Here is a 12,063-nt window from a genome sequence, read left to right as displayed (position 1 = left end):
CCTTTCCTTCCTTATGTTTGTTTCTACTTCAAACCCCCCACCCTGCCAACCCCTCCTTTCCTCTGACATGAACTTATACCTCTGCAGAAGTCATCCTACCCCCCGTTTAATGGTGACCTTATCCACAAACTTCACCTAACACATTCACCAACCAGCAGTCTCCAGTTTGAATCATAAGACCCTTTTCTGGGACAACCAAAAAACTTCAGAATTTCTTTTGGCCACCCAGATAAAGCTCAGGGGAAAAAAAAGAAAAAACATACAAACCCTGAAAGCACACGCCAAGTGTAAGATGACGACTCTAGATTAACTGCTTTTTCTAATCGTGCTTCTCAAAAGTCCACTGAACAGACAGAGGGAGAGAAGGAGTTATTCAGTTCAGCAGGCTGCTCCATTTACTTCTTTATCTATGGTCAGATCTTTACTTTTTGGGATCACTGCATATTTCTGGCTCCGCTATATTATACTGTGTAAATATTTAGGAGAAATAATTCCTTTCAAGGATCTAAACTTCCACTGTCGTTATGGCAAATGAACCTGTTTATGCTACGTTCATTAAGTAACAGCAAGTCTACAAGAACACAGGGATTTACTAATATATGTGGTACACAAACATCACAATCATAAAGCTTCTCATAGGGGCATATCAAGAACATGAAAGGCCAGTTTATTTTTACTCCCACTGCCCTGTAATTTTCTTTAACTCTATTACAACAATCCTTAATTCAAACCTTTCCTACAGTTACAGTAACAGGGTAGACTGAATGTATGTAAAGCTGTACCCAAACTACCCACATCTCCATTTAACCCTCCTTGATTCTCATGTGGTTATCAAACTCAATGCTGCATCAGAGTCTGCTGAAGGTTGTTAAAGTACACACGTCCAGAGTTCTGGCTTTACTGGCATGGAGAATTTGCATTTCTAACAAGTTCACTGGTGATGCTGATGCTGCTGGGACCATACAGGTTTTAAACCTTTACTGAGGTATAATCTACATTTCATAAAGTTCACCCATCTTAAGTATATAATTCAATGCTGTATGACCATCACCAAAATCCAATTTCAGAATATTTCCATCCCCAAAAGATCCTTTGGTGCCCATTTGCAGTACTCATTCCCATCTCCAATCCAAGGTATTCACTAATTTACTTTTTGTCTCTAGACATTCACCTGCCTGGACATGTCATATAAATGGAATCATAAAGTATGTGGCCTTTCTGTCTGGCTTCTTCACTTAGCATAATGCTTTTGAGATGCATTCATGCTGTAGCATCACTACTTCTTTTTTATTGCTAAATAGTATTCCACTGTTCTAGAAATACTGCATTTTGTTTATCCATTTACCACTTCAAAGAATTTGGGGTTGGTCCAAGTTTCTGATATTGTGAATAATGTTGCTATAAACATTTATTTACAAGTCTCTGTGTGGACATACATTTAATTTCTTTTGGACAGATTCCCAGGAGGGGAAATACTGGGTTGTAAATCCATGTTTAATTTTTAAGAAACTGCCTAGGTACAATGAATAAAGACTCCAGTTTGTTCATTTCCTAGACAATACTTGCTGTTGTCTGTCTTTTTGACTGCAACTGTTGGAGAAGGAAATGGCACCCCACTCCAGTACTCTTTTCTGGAAAATCCCATGGATGGAGGAGCCTGGTAGGCTGCAGTCCATGGGGTCGCTAAGAGTCGGACACGACTGAGGGACTTCACTTTCACTTTTCACTTTCCTGCATTGGAGAAGGAAATGGCAGCCCACTCCAGTGTTCTTGCCTGGAGAATCCCAGGGATGGGGGAGCCTGGTGGGCTGCCGTCTATGGGGTCGCACAGAGTCGGAAACGACTGAAGTGACTTAGCATATTCTAGTGGTCATGAAGTGCTATCTACTTGTAGCTTGTTTTACATTTATTAATTATTGATAATGCTGAACATTTATTCAATGTCTTTGTTGGCCTTTCCTAATCTTCTCTAGTGGAATATCTATTCAAATCTTTGCCCATTTTTAATCGGCTTGTCTCATCGTGTTCTTTGCCTATTCTAAGTACAAGTCCATCATCAGATACATAATTTGCAAATATTTTCTCCCAATTTTTGGCTTGTCTTTCCATTTCTCTAACGGTCTTTTGAAACATAAAAGTTTTAAATTCTAATAAAGTCTACGACCTTAAGAACCAGTGTTCTAAAGCCTCAGGGAGGCGTGCCAGGGCACGCGCTCAGCCGTTGCGCGGAGGAACGAGGCAGAGCCGCACAACCGCTGCCCGGTCTGCTCTCGGTCCATCCCGCCCACCTGTTTGCCCGCCCAGCCGCAAGGCCTCCTCCGCCATGGGAGTGCAGGTAGAGACCATCTCTCCTGGAGACGGGCGCACGTTCCCGCAGCACGGCCAGACCTGCGTGGTGCACTACACGGGGACGCTGGAAGATGGAAAGAAATTTGACTCCTCTCGGGACAGAAACAAACCCTTTAAGTTTGTGCTGGGCAAGAAGCAGGTGATCCGAGGCTGGGAAGAAGGGATTGCCCAAATGAGCATAGGTCAGAGAGCCAAGCTGACTGTCTCCCCAGACTACGCCTATGGTTCTAGAGGGCACCCAGGCATCATCCCACCAAATGCTACTCTCATCTTTGATGTGGAGCTTCTAAAACTGGAGTGACAGAAACGGCCTCCTCCCTGAAGTCCCTATTTTCCGATGTGCCATGGAAAGATATGGCACCTCCAGCTACCTACAAGTCTGTATGGAGCTTCTCCCGATGTTCCACTACTCTTCCTATAACCATCTTCCCTAGTTGAATGTGTTCTGTCACTAGCGTCGCTCTAGCACCTTCCTCCTCATACGTGTGCTGACGTGAACTAGTTGCCATAAACCTCAAGTTACTCATTTTAGTTTGTTTTTGTTTTGGGGTTAGGACTGAGTTTTAGTTCTTTGGCTCTAGGTTTTCAGTTAAGTATTAGTCAGGTATTAACAGCACAAGTAATGGATTAAGTTCAGAACAGGAACTGGTGTGTGGAGTGGGCGGGACAAGGATATTATTTAATTTTATCTTATTTTATTTTGGATGAAAGTTTTCTCTGTTATATATTAAACATTCTTACTGCTGCATTGCAAAGCCATAGAAGACCTGAGACGCTTTTCAGGGCCAAACTATTCTCCAAGTTGAGAGATGTCCTTGGGCTGAATTAAAAGCCCTGCTGCTGCTGCTGCTAAGCCGTGTCCGACTCTCTGCGACCCCATAGACGGCAGCCCACCAGGCTCCCCCGTCCCTGGGATTCTCCAGGCAAGAACACTGGAGTGGGTCGCCATTTCCTTCACCAGTGCTTGATGCTGGCTTTTCTTTGGAAAAAAAAAAAAAAAGCCTCAAAAAATTCAAAAGAAATAGTAAACCCTTGAAAAATGTGAAAGCTTAATGGCTTCCATTCACATAAGCAATATGCAAATATCACTCACAGTATCTGCTTTTCTGTTTTGATTTAGCAAAGCCTATCACAACTATCACCCTAAACATATTTAATCTTTTTAGAAGAAAGGGAATAAAGAACTTGCAACTAGCTGGCTTTAATACATTACAGAATGAATAAATTCAGCTGCAGGTGGGCCTAGCTATCACCTGCGAACAGTGGATGGCATGCTGGCACTAAAGAACATGGACCTCTGTGTCAGTGTTTTCAGAGTCACTCATCGGTCAGTATATGCATTTTGATACCATTCTTAAGAATATAACTCAAACAGAGGCTCTGAATCAACCTAGAGGGGTGGGATGGGGAGGAGTTGGGAGGGAGATTCAAGTGGGAGGAGACATATGTATACCTATGGCTGATTCACGCTGAGGTTTGACAGAAAACAAAATTCTGTATCTGTAAAGCAATTATCCTTCAAGTAAAAAATAAAGAATATAAGAAATATGTCCACCTTACAAACTAGAAATAGAAGTAGAAATAAAGATAAATGGTGTACCATGGAAGATAGTATAGAAAAAGAGTGTATTATTTGAAAGAATACATTTATTTTGAGGTTTCTATTTTTATTAGTTTTTCATATCAGGGCATTTAAAATAATTCATATACAAGTACAGCCCTTTCTTTGTTGAATATTTACTGTACCTTGAATGAAGAAGAGTCAAAGATTGCAGCTAAAATTCAAATCTTATCTAGGATCATAACTTACAAATGCATAAAACGTACTTCAGGAATATACAGGATACATTTGATTCGGGTAGAAGCAATATTAAGATGATTCATTTCAAGGGTAAAACCCAAATGACTACATGCTTACTTTATTTTTTTCCTTTTTTCTTGATAACTTTAAACTATCTTGTATTGGGGTATAGCCAATTAACAATGTTGTGGCAGTTTTCTAGGTGAACAGTGAAGGGACTCAGCCATACATATACGTGTATCCATTCTCCCCCAAACCCCTCTCCCACTGATTATCCATGTGCAAAAAGCAAATTGTAAGATAAACTTATATGAATAAGTTTACTATTTCTATAGCCATGACCTAAGACACAGATTCTGTGATTTTATGGAAAAACTACAGCAATAAGAAGGATCCAGTTAAAAGATTAAAACCCATTTAAATTTGCAAAAGAATCCTTCTTTATATAATTCAAGCCAGTCTAGGACCCAAAGCAAGAAGCTCTGTATACTGAAGAACTCCTAGGCCTCTACTATAAAATGTTTTCAAATATTTATGTTCTAATTCATGGACCCTGTTCATAACATAAAAGCCATTAGTCCTCATTGCCTTTCAGTTGCTGGAGATGGATTTTATTATTTTATTAGTCTTCATAAATTACAATACAACGAATAAGTCTGATGGCCAATACTCATTCTCCTTTTTCAGTGAGCCACCCAGAGTCACTTAAGAAGCTGTCCAAAGAGATGTCAGAGAATACAGTTTCATAAGAGATCCACAGTCTCTCAAAATAGTCTGGCTCCTAATAAAAACTTATAAGGCATCTTATCCAACCACTTTACATTTTCTGTAATTCAAAATAACTACAGTCATTGGAACATCTTTCCCAAATTATACAAAATTAAGATATTACCATCTCTGCAACATTACTGAACTTGAGATCCTAGATAAAGACATAAGAATCAACTAAAAATAAATTTTTAAAAAGAAATACAGAGCTTACTCAATAGCCAACAACCAATTATAATTTATTCATAAAATTGAAAGGTAAGAAAAAGCAAAATAATAAATTTTTTAAGCCTTCATTTTATAACAGTGTTCAAGCCCCTTCTTCAACCAGTTAGATTCCAGTTACTAGCAGGAACAAACTCAGCAGGTTACCCTACTTTTCCTCCTGTCCTTATTTACCAATCAGTCCTCTGATCTTAGAACATCAAGGCTCAATGGGGAAAAAAAAAAAAAAAGGAAGCAGCAGCAGCAAGGACCTCAAACAGGAGGTCTTACTTTGACAGTTATCTGTGTGTCCATCTGTATGATAATATGATCGTAAGAGAAGCTCATCCTCTGAAATCTACAATTTCCTAGTGAGGTTCTTCATAACAATAAGGTGCAAGGAGAACTGCATCCCCTGCCCCCAACTCTCACCATTTATCCTGTGAAATCCAAAGGTTAATCACTAAAACCTTTCCTTATACAAACAGCAAATTAATATCATGCATAATAGGTACAAAGGAGAACAAGAACACATAAACAACTTTGATGCTTTTTTTTACAAATCTGGGTGCCTCTCTCCAAACTAACAGAACTGTACTACTATAGCAATTCATCCATCTATGAACGAATGCCCTCAGCCTATTTCTGAGAAAGGGAAGAATGATCAGTTATATCTGTCTTCATCTTGTCTGAAAATCTTGACATTTTTCAGTAAGTAAAGGTTCCAAATGGCAGGTGTCAGAATGTCTTAGCCTCACATGTGGTGCTGGAAGGCAGGAAAAGCAGCAGCAGCATGTGGTCATGTCAGAGCAACACAGAAGCTGCCTAGGGAGCACATTCTGAAAAGAGCAAACCTCAGACTCGGTTAAATCAATCTAGTGCCAGATGCCACTCTCAGAACAAAGGTGCGGTGCCAAAGACTAGCTGCCCAGAGAAACATTCAACTCAAGGCTCTCACAAAAGGGAAAATAGCTGAGTGCAATGGCACCTGTCTATATCCTGTCTGATAATTTGGTCAAACCAGCTCCTTCAATGCAGAGGCAAAAAATGGTCAAAGAATTCTTTGCTTAGTCTACAAGTAAGTATTATTTCCTCAAAGCCATTTTCAGTTGATCTGAAATCAACATGAATCTCTTGCATTTCTGTAGTATTTACAGCTTTTTGTAAGTGCTTTAAGATCTAATTACTATAAGGAAGTCAGAATCCTAAGTATCCTCTTCATTTTACCTGTGGGGTTAGAAAGAACCAGAAGTAAATAAAATTAAATCAAGATCACCTGAAACTCAAACTCAAAAAGGAAAAACTAGTCTCTGGACTGTAAGGCCAGGCTTCTACCTACTTAAATACCACCCTCTGCCCACTTCTCACAGCCCAATCATCTTTTCACAGGTTTTTTCAATAACTAGAAAACTTTGGGGCCTTTTGAAAGTGTTTTTGTGAAAGTTAATCAGTAAGTATTTTTGTTCCCAGAGATTCACATATTGGCATGATGGTCTACTTTATTTCTCCTATCTCAGTCTAAGAAAAAGAAATGATTTCAAGGAAAACTCAAAGCAGGAGATACTGTACATTCGCAAGTGTTGGTCAATTGCGCCCGACTCTTTGCGACCGGGCTCCTCTGTCCATGAGACTTTCCAGGCAAGGATACTGGAGTGGGCTGCCATTTCCTTCTCCAGGGGATCTTCCCAACCCAGGGATGCATAAGAATAGGTTATTTGTTTAGAAAGGAGCATTCACTGTCAAGTCATCTGGTTAGATACAACAGAAACTGAACAAATTGGGATCCATTCATATGAGTAGATCCATTCAAGGAGCCTAGTGTGCTGTAGACCATGGGGTCGCAAAGAGTCGGACATGACTGGGCAACTGAACAACAGATGAGTAGTACACAGTTAACAGTATAGCCATGGAAAAGAACATTCAGTATCATTTAGGTTTTTATATTATACTGAAAAATACAAAGGGATCCCTGGGCCAAGGATTGATACCTCAAAACACCTGATTTCTTCCCATGCCTCAAAAGACAAAACACAAATAAGAACCAGGACTTCCTTGGATATTCAAGTTAAGTATTTTAAAATAAAATAGTGTCCAAGTGAGAACCTTTGGAAGCGTCCAGAACAAGCATGGTCTTCCAATTCTTGCACAAATTGGTTTCTTCCTCAACATTTCACTCCCTGTGGCTACATCACTGAAATGTATTTATTTGCTGTACCCTTTTAGTGCATATTTTCAAACCAAAATAATTCACCAGAGTCTACATTATCTTGTCTTGCCTTTTAAGCAACTATAGATACTATTCTTCAACTCTGTGCAGCTGGCTCAAGTAATTTCTTTGTAATTTTCAGATCTGAGACCAATTAACATATATAGCACAGAAAGGATAAAAGTAAATATGAATTAACACAGACCTACAATCAAATAAGGACTAAGAGTACTCTCAGATACATATTCCTGCAGTCTGAAAATCAAATGAATAAAATTAATTATTAAATAAATGGAAATTTCCTAAATTAATTTCTTATTCACCACTTAGTCTGCAAATTTCTATAAAACAGGTCATTTTGATATGATCATTTTCCATGTCTGCTGTCTTTTTCCTACACACTTTGCTAACTTAATTGATTCCAGACTTTCCAGCATCTCATGTTTTTATGCTTTACTCATTGAAATAGAGGGATTTGTTTTTTTCATTAACATGGATAAAAACCAATTTGGGTTCATGTTTGGAATAACGATGAGTGTTGGTAAAAACAAAGTGTGATGCTGTTGTCAAGGAATGTTTATTGTTCAAAATCATGCAAATGATAAACAGACACATGAAACGGACAAGCTTTGTGCTGGCATCGAGTTTAGTATATATTTCAACTGAAATAAAAGCAGAACTAGGACAAACCAGAAACAGATATCTCATAATTTTCAACGTCACTGTAAAGAGTGATGCTAAGTCATCAGTTTTTTTCACTCCACCAAAAAGCAAGAGTACAAGCTAGGGTACTTAAATGTTAGCTGGTTAATGACACCAACTGCAACCTCTTTAATTAAGCCTATGCTTATTAAAGGCACTGAACATTCTCTTAAAATCTTCTGATCTCTTTTGGTATCCCTGGAAATTTAAAATCTTAATTGTTTTGGGCCTTCTTTTGGGCAAATGTATTTTATCTCTACACTGCTCAAAGCTAAAATGAAATCATAACTGGGGGTGGGGGGAGGATCCCAAAACTAACAAATGAAAAAACATAACCTCCTGGTCTAATCTTACCTAAAAGTAATGACATCTCCCCTATCCCTTCATAAAGTTTCCTGCTGCAAGTTCTTAAAACCTGGCCAGTAGATATTCACACAATTTTTAAAAAACAATATACTAAAGAAAGCTGGAAGGTTGTTCAGATACTTAGTCCTGCTGTAGCTTAACGGTATAAATTCTTGAAAATTAAAAACAAATATAAAGATAACACAAATAAAAAGAAAGCTAAAGCTGTGTTCTTGAGATTCCCAAAGGTAAGAAAGGAAAAGAAAGTTACAGCGGTCACTTAATATGTTCTTAACATCATGTGTAAAGAAAATCTCTGATATAATCTGATCCTGAAGAATTTAAACTACAGACTTCCTGATTCCCCAGTGCTGGCAATCACATCCAACAGTAACTATGCACAATGGCTGAAAGAACTTTTAAAATTATTTCATTTCTTCAAGTTTGTTTTAACTATGAAGTCTCCATTTCCAAAGTAAATTTTAAATGACTTGATGTTCTGAAAATGTATTTTATAACAAAGGGCTCCACTGAATTTTTCCTGATAATTTCTAGTTTACTAACTCAAGCGTAGGACAATTATTAGTAAAATTACAATCTCAATAGTAATATTAATGTTTCATATCACACACCTGGCATCATATTTCAACATTATTTTCATCTGAAAGTTAAAAAACAGAAAGATGTTAGAATACAAACCCAAGTATACCATGTTAGAGTAACTTTGAGTTTTTATTCCTAGAAGAAAACTGAATAGTGTTTGTTCTTTATGAGAAATTACAAACAATAAATTGTTAGATATCATAAATGATTTTACCAAAATAGATATAGAATCATAAATCTTCAAGAAAGAAATTATTTACAGTCATAGGCATTCTTACACAATGATATGAAAGATGCTTTTCTTCTTTTTCCCTTATTTAAATGAGAGGGAAAACAGAAGAGAGAAAAGGAGGGAAGGAAGGAGAGGGAAACAGACAAATGTTTTCAGGGAAGTGAGTGAGCAAGCACACACATACACATTTATGACTGGCAAATCCATTAAAACATTTTTTTCCCTCTTAAATATTTTTCACTTAATTAAGTAGGATACAAAGTAATAATGACTTGTAAAGAAGTAACAGAACATAACCAATTGACTCTGAGCAGGCTACTTCTCCGGAGAAGGCAATGGCACCCCACTCCAGTACTCTCGCCTGGAAAATCCCATGGTCGGAGGAGCCTGGAAGGCTGCAGTCCATGGGGTCGCTGAGGGTCAGACCTGACTGAGCGACTTCACTTTCACTTTTCACTTTCATGCATTGGAGAAGGAAATGGCAACCCACTCCAGTGTTCTTGCCTGGAGAATCCCAAGGACGGAGGAGCCTGGTGGGCTGCCATCTATGGGGTCGCACGGAGTCAGACACGACTGAAGTGACTTAGCAGCAGCAGCAGCAGCAGGCTACTTCTCCAAATTATCTACCCAACCCAATACCAAGGAGATACATTGATCAGTGAAATGAATGTATTTTCCTCACCTGGAATAAATAAATCACTACCATCATGAAGGTCCGTCTAGTCAAGGCTATGGTTTTTCCAGTGGTCATGTATGGATGTGAGAGTGGGACTGTGAAGAAAGCTGAGCGCCGAAGAATTGATGCTTTTGAACTGTGGTGTTGGAGAAGATTCTTGAGAGTCCCTTGGACTGCAAGGAGATCTAACCAGTCCATTCTAAAGGAGATCAGTCCTGGGTGTTCTTTGGAAGGAATGATGCTAAAGCTGAAACTCCAATACTTTGTCCACCTGATGTGAAGAGCTGACTCATTGGAAAAGACCCTGATGCTGGGAGGGATTGGGGGCAGGAGGAGAAGGGGATGACAGAGGACGAGATGGCTGGATGGCATCACCGACTCGATGGACATGAGACTGAGTGAACTCCGGGAGTTGGTGATGGACAGGAAGGCCTGGCGTGCTGAAATTCATGGGGTCGCAAAGAATCAGACACGACTGAGCGACTGAACTGAACTGAACTGAACCGTCATGAGCAAGTTCGAGAGTACCATTTCCAACTTTATCTACTGGTTAAAACACAAAACCTCACATATTAGAAACACACACACAGAAGGAACAAAAAAAGCACTCTTTACTGTTCTATCACCTATTTCCCAGGTTTAGAAAGCAGGCTTCTCGCAGCAGATATTTTTCAAACACCCACTTCAGTTTCAATTTGGTCCTTAAAATATTCTCCAAAACACTTGGAGAAACATAGATTTCTAATTTTTCAGAAATAAACTACCATGCAGGCTTATGTATTGTGTATGCACTATTTGCTTCAGCTTTAACTTCTCCGATTAAAAACGTAAATTCTTCATCATACAGAAAGAGATACAAACCAAGTAACTCATATCTGAAATTAGTCTCTTCCACTATTTTCAAAGGCCAAGGGAAATTTTTTTTAAAGAAACAACACTTCTGAGTTAGAAAGATGTAGACTATGACATAACTAAAGAGGCCAAAAAAACTTACATATTTTATACCTAAATTTATTGTCCCTATGGAATGTTGTTTTGTCACACAGATCAGTATTTATTGCATTACCCCCACATCCTAATATCTATAGAAAAGAGTCTTTCAACCATGTAGGAGTACTTTAGGTGAAGTTCCTATGAAAACACCTGCCAAAGATCTTGAACTATCATATGAAGTGGATCACAGGGTTTACAAAGTGCTGCAGACGTTCAAAGGCATTCCCTGCCCTGAGTATCACAATCACAGTGAGAGACTTCAGGCACATGCCTAAGTCGTTTCCCTGAATTGTTTCTTGTCAAATTAAAATGTCAAAAATTAGGCTATCAAATGCTGTCCCTGAGGACTCTAGCTCAACCCAAAGAGCAGCTACCAATTAGTAAAGTCGGGTCTTTTAAGGGGGAAAATTCTTCTTTTTCTATTGGTATCTGAAATTAGCAGGGCCCCCAACAAAAAGTTTCATCTCAGCAGTTAGTTTAAGTGCTACTGATAGCTATAATCACATGCAGGCTGCAATTTCTTTTGAAAGGCTTTTCAAATGAACAAATACAAAGAAAAAAGAGAAACACAAGTGTTTTCATAGTGAATGACTGCCTAGGATGATAGAGGTATAAAAAGCCAAGGCTAGAGATCCAGATATACATGAGTATTGTGAACTAACAAACCAAAGTCAAATGAAATCCTTGCTCACTCTTTTGACAAGGTCAGTGCACTCATCCCTTAGCACAATATACAATTGAATTTCAGGTTGTAGAAGGTGCTTCAGGAAAATAAAACCCACCACAAATCATTTAATGTTTCTCTATTAAAATCCTCTAAGAAAAACATTTCCTGTTCACTTTTTTTCCCCCAAAGCTGCATATCTCTTAGAGACTGCCTTGGTGAAGCGTTCATTTGTTAGCGACATAAATGTGCAGATGTAATAGATGTTCTTTAGTAGCCAAATCATACTGTAATTTTTTCACCCAATATCCAGATGAATGTATATAGTGCAAGATGTATAATTTATCCACAGAAGAGAAAATCATATTCATGTGCTAGAAAGAGCTACTGGTTGCCCACGAACTTCCCCCAAAAGGTTCTAAAACTTGATTTCAAAGGACAAAAATACAAGCAACAAGCCAAACGTGCTCACAGAACATGACTATTTACATGAGGCATGCATTTAAGTTGCCTAGGCTTA

The 12,063-nt window shown here is 38.5% G+C and overlaps 1 protein-coding gene and 1 pseudogene across 5 annotated transcripts in view; one reads left to right on the top strand and one right to left on the bottom strand.

The window, feature by feature from the left end:
* The window catches only part of SRBD1 (S1 RNA binding domain 1), a 244,418-nt gene that overhangs the window by 106,535 nt on the left and 125,820 nt on the right, over positions 1–12,063 (bottom strand). The window lies entirely within an intron of this gene.
* On the top strand, positions 2,324–2,650 carry LOC102283022 (peptidyl-prolyl cis-trans isomerase FKBP1A pseudogene; annotated as a pseudogene).

Source organism: Bos mutus, chromosome 11 (assembly GCF_027580195.1).
Source record: "Bos mutus isolate GX-2022 chromosome 11, NWIPB_WYAK_1.1, whole genome shotgun sequence".
Taxonomy (NCBI): domain Eukaryota; kingdom Metazoa; phylum Chordata; class Mammalia; order Artiodactyla; family Bovidae; genus Bos; species Bos mutus.
This window is presented reverse-complemented; position numbering and strand designations above follow the sequence as displayed.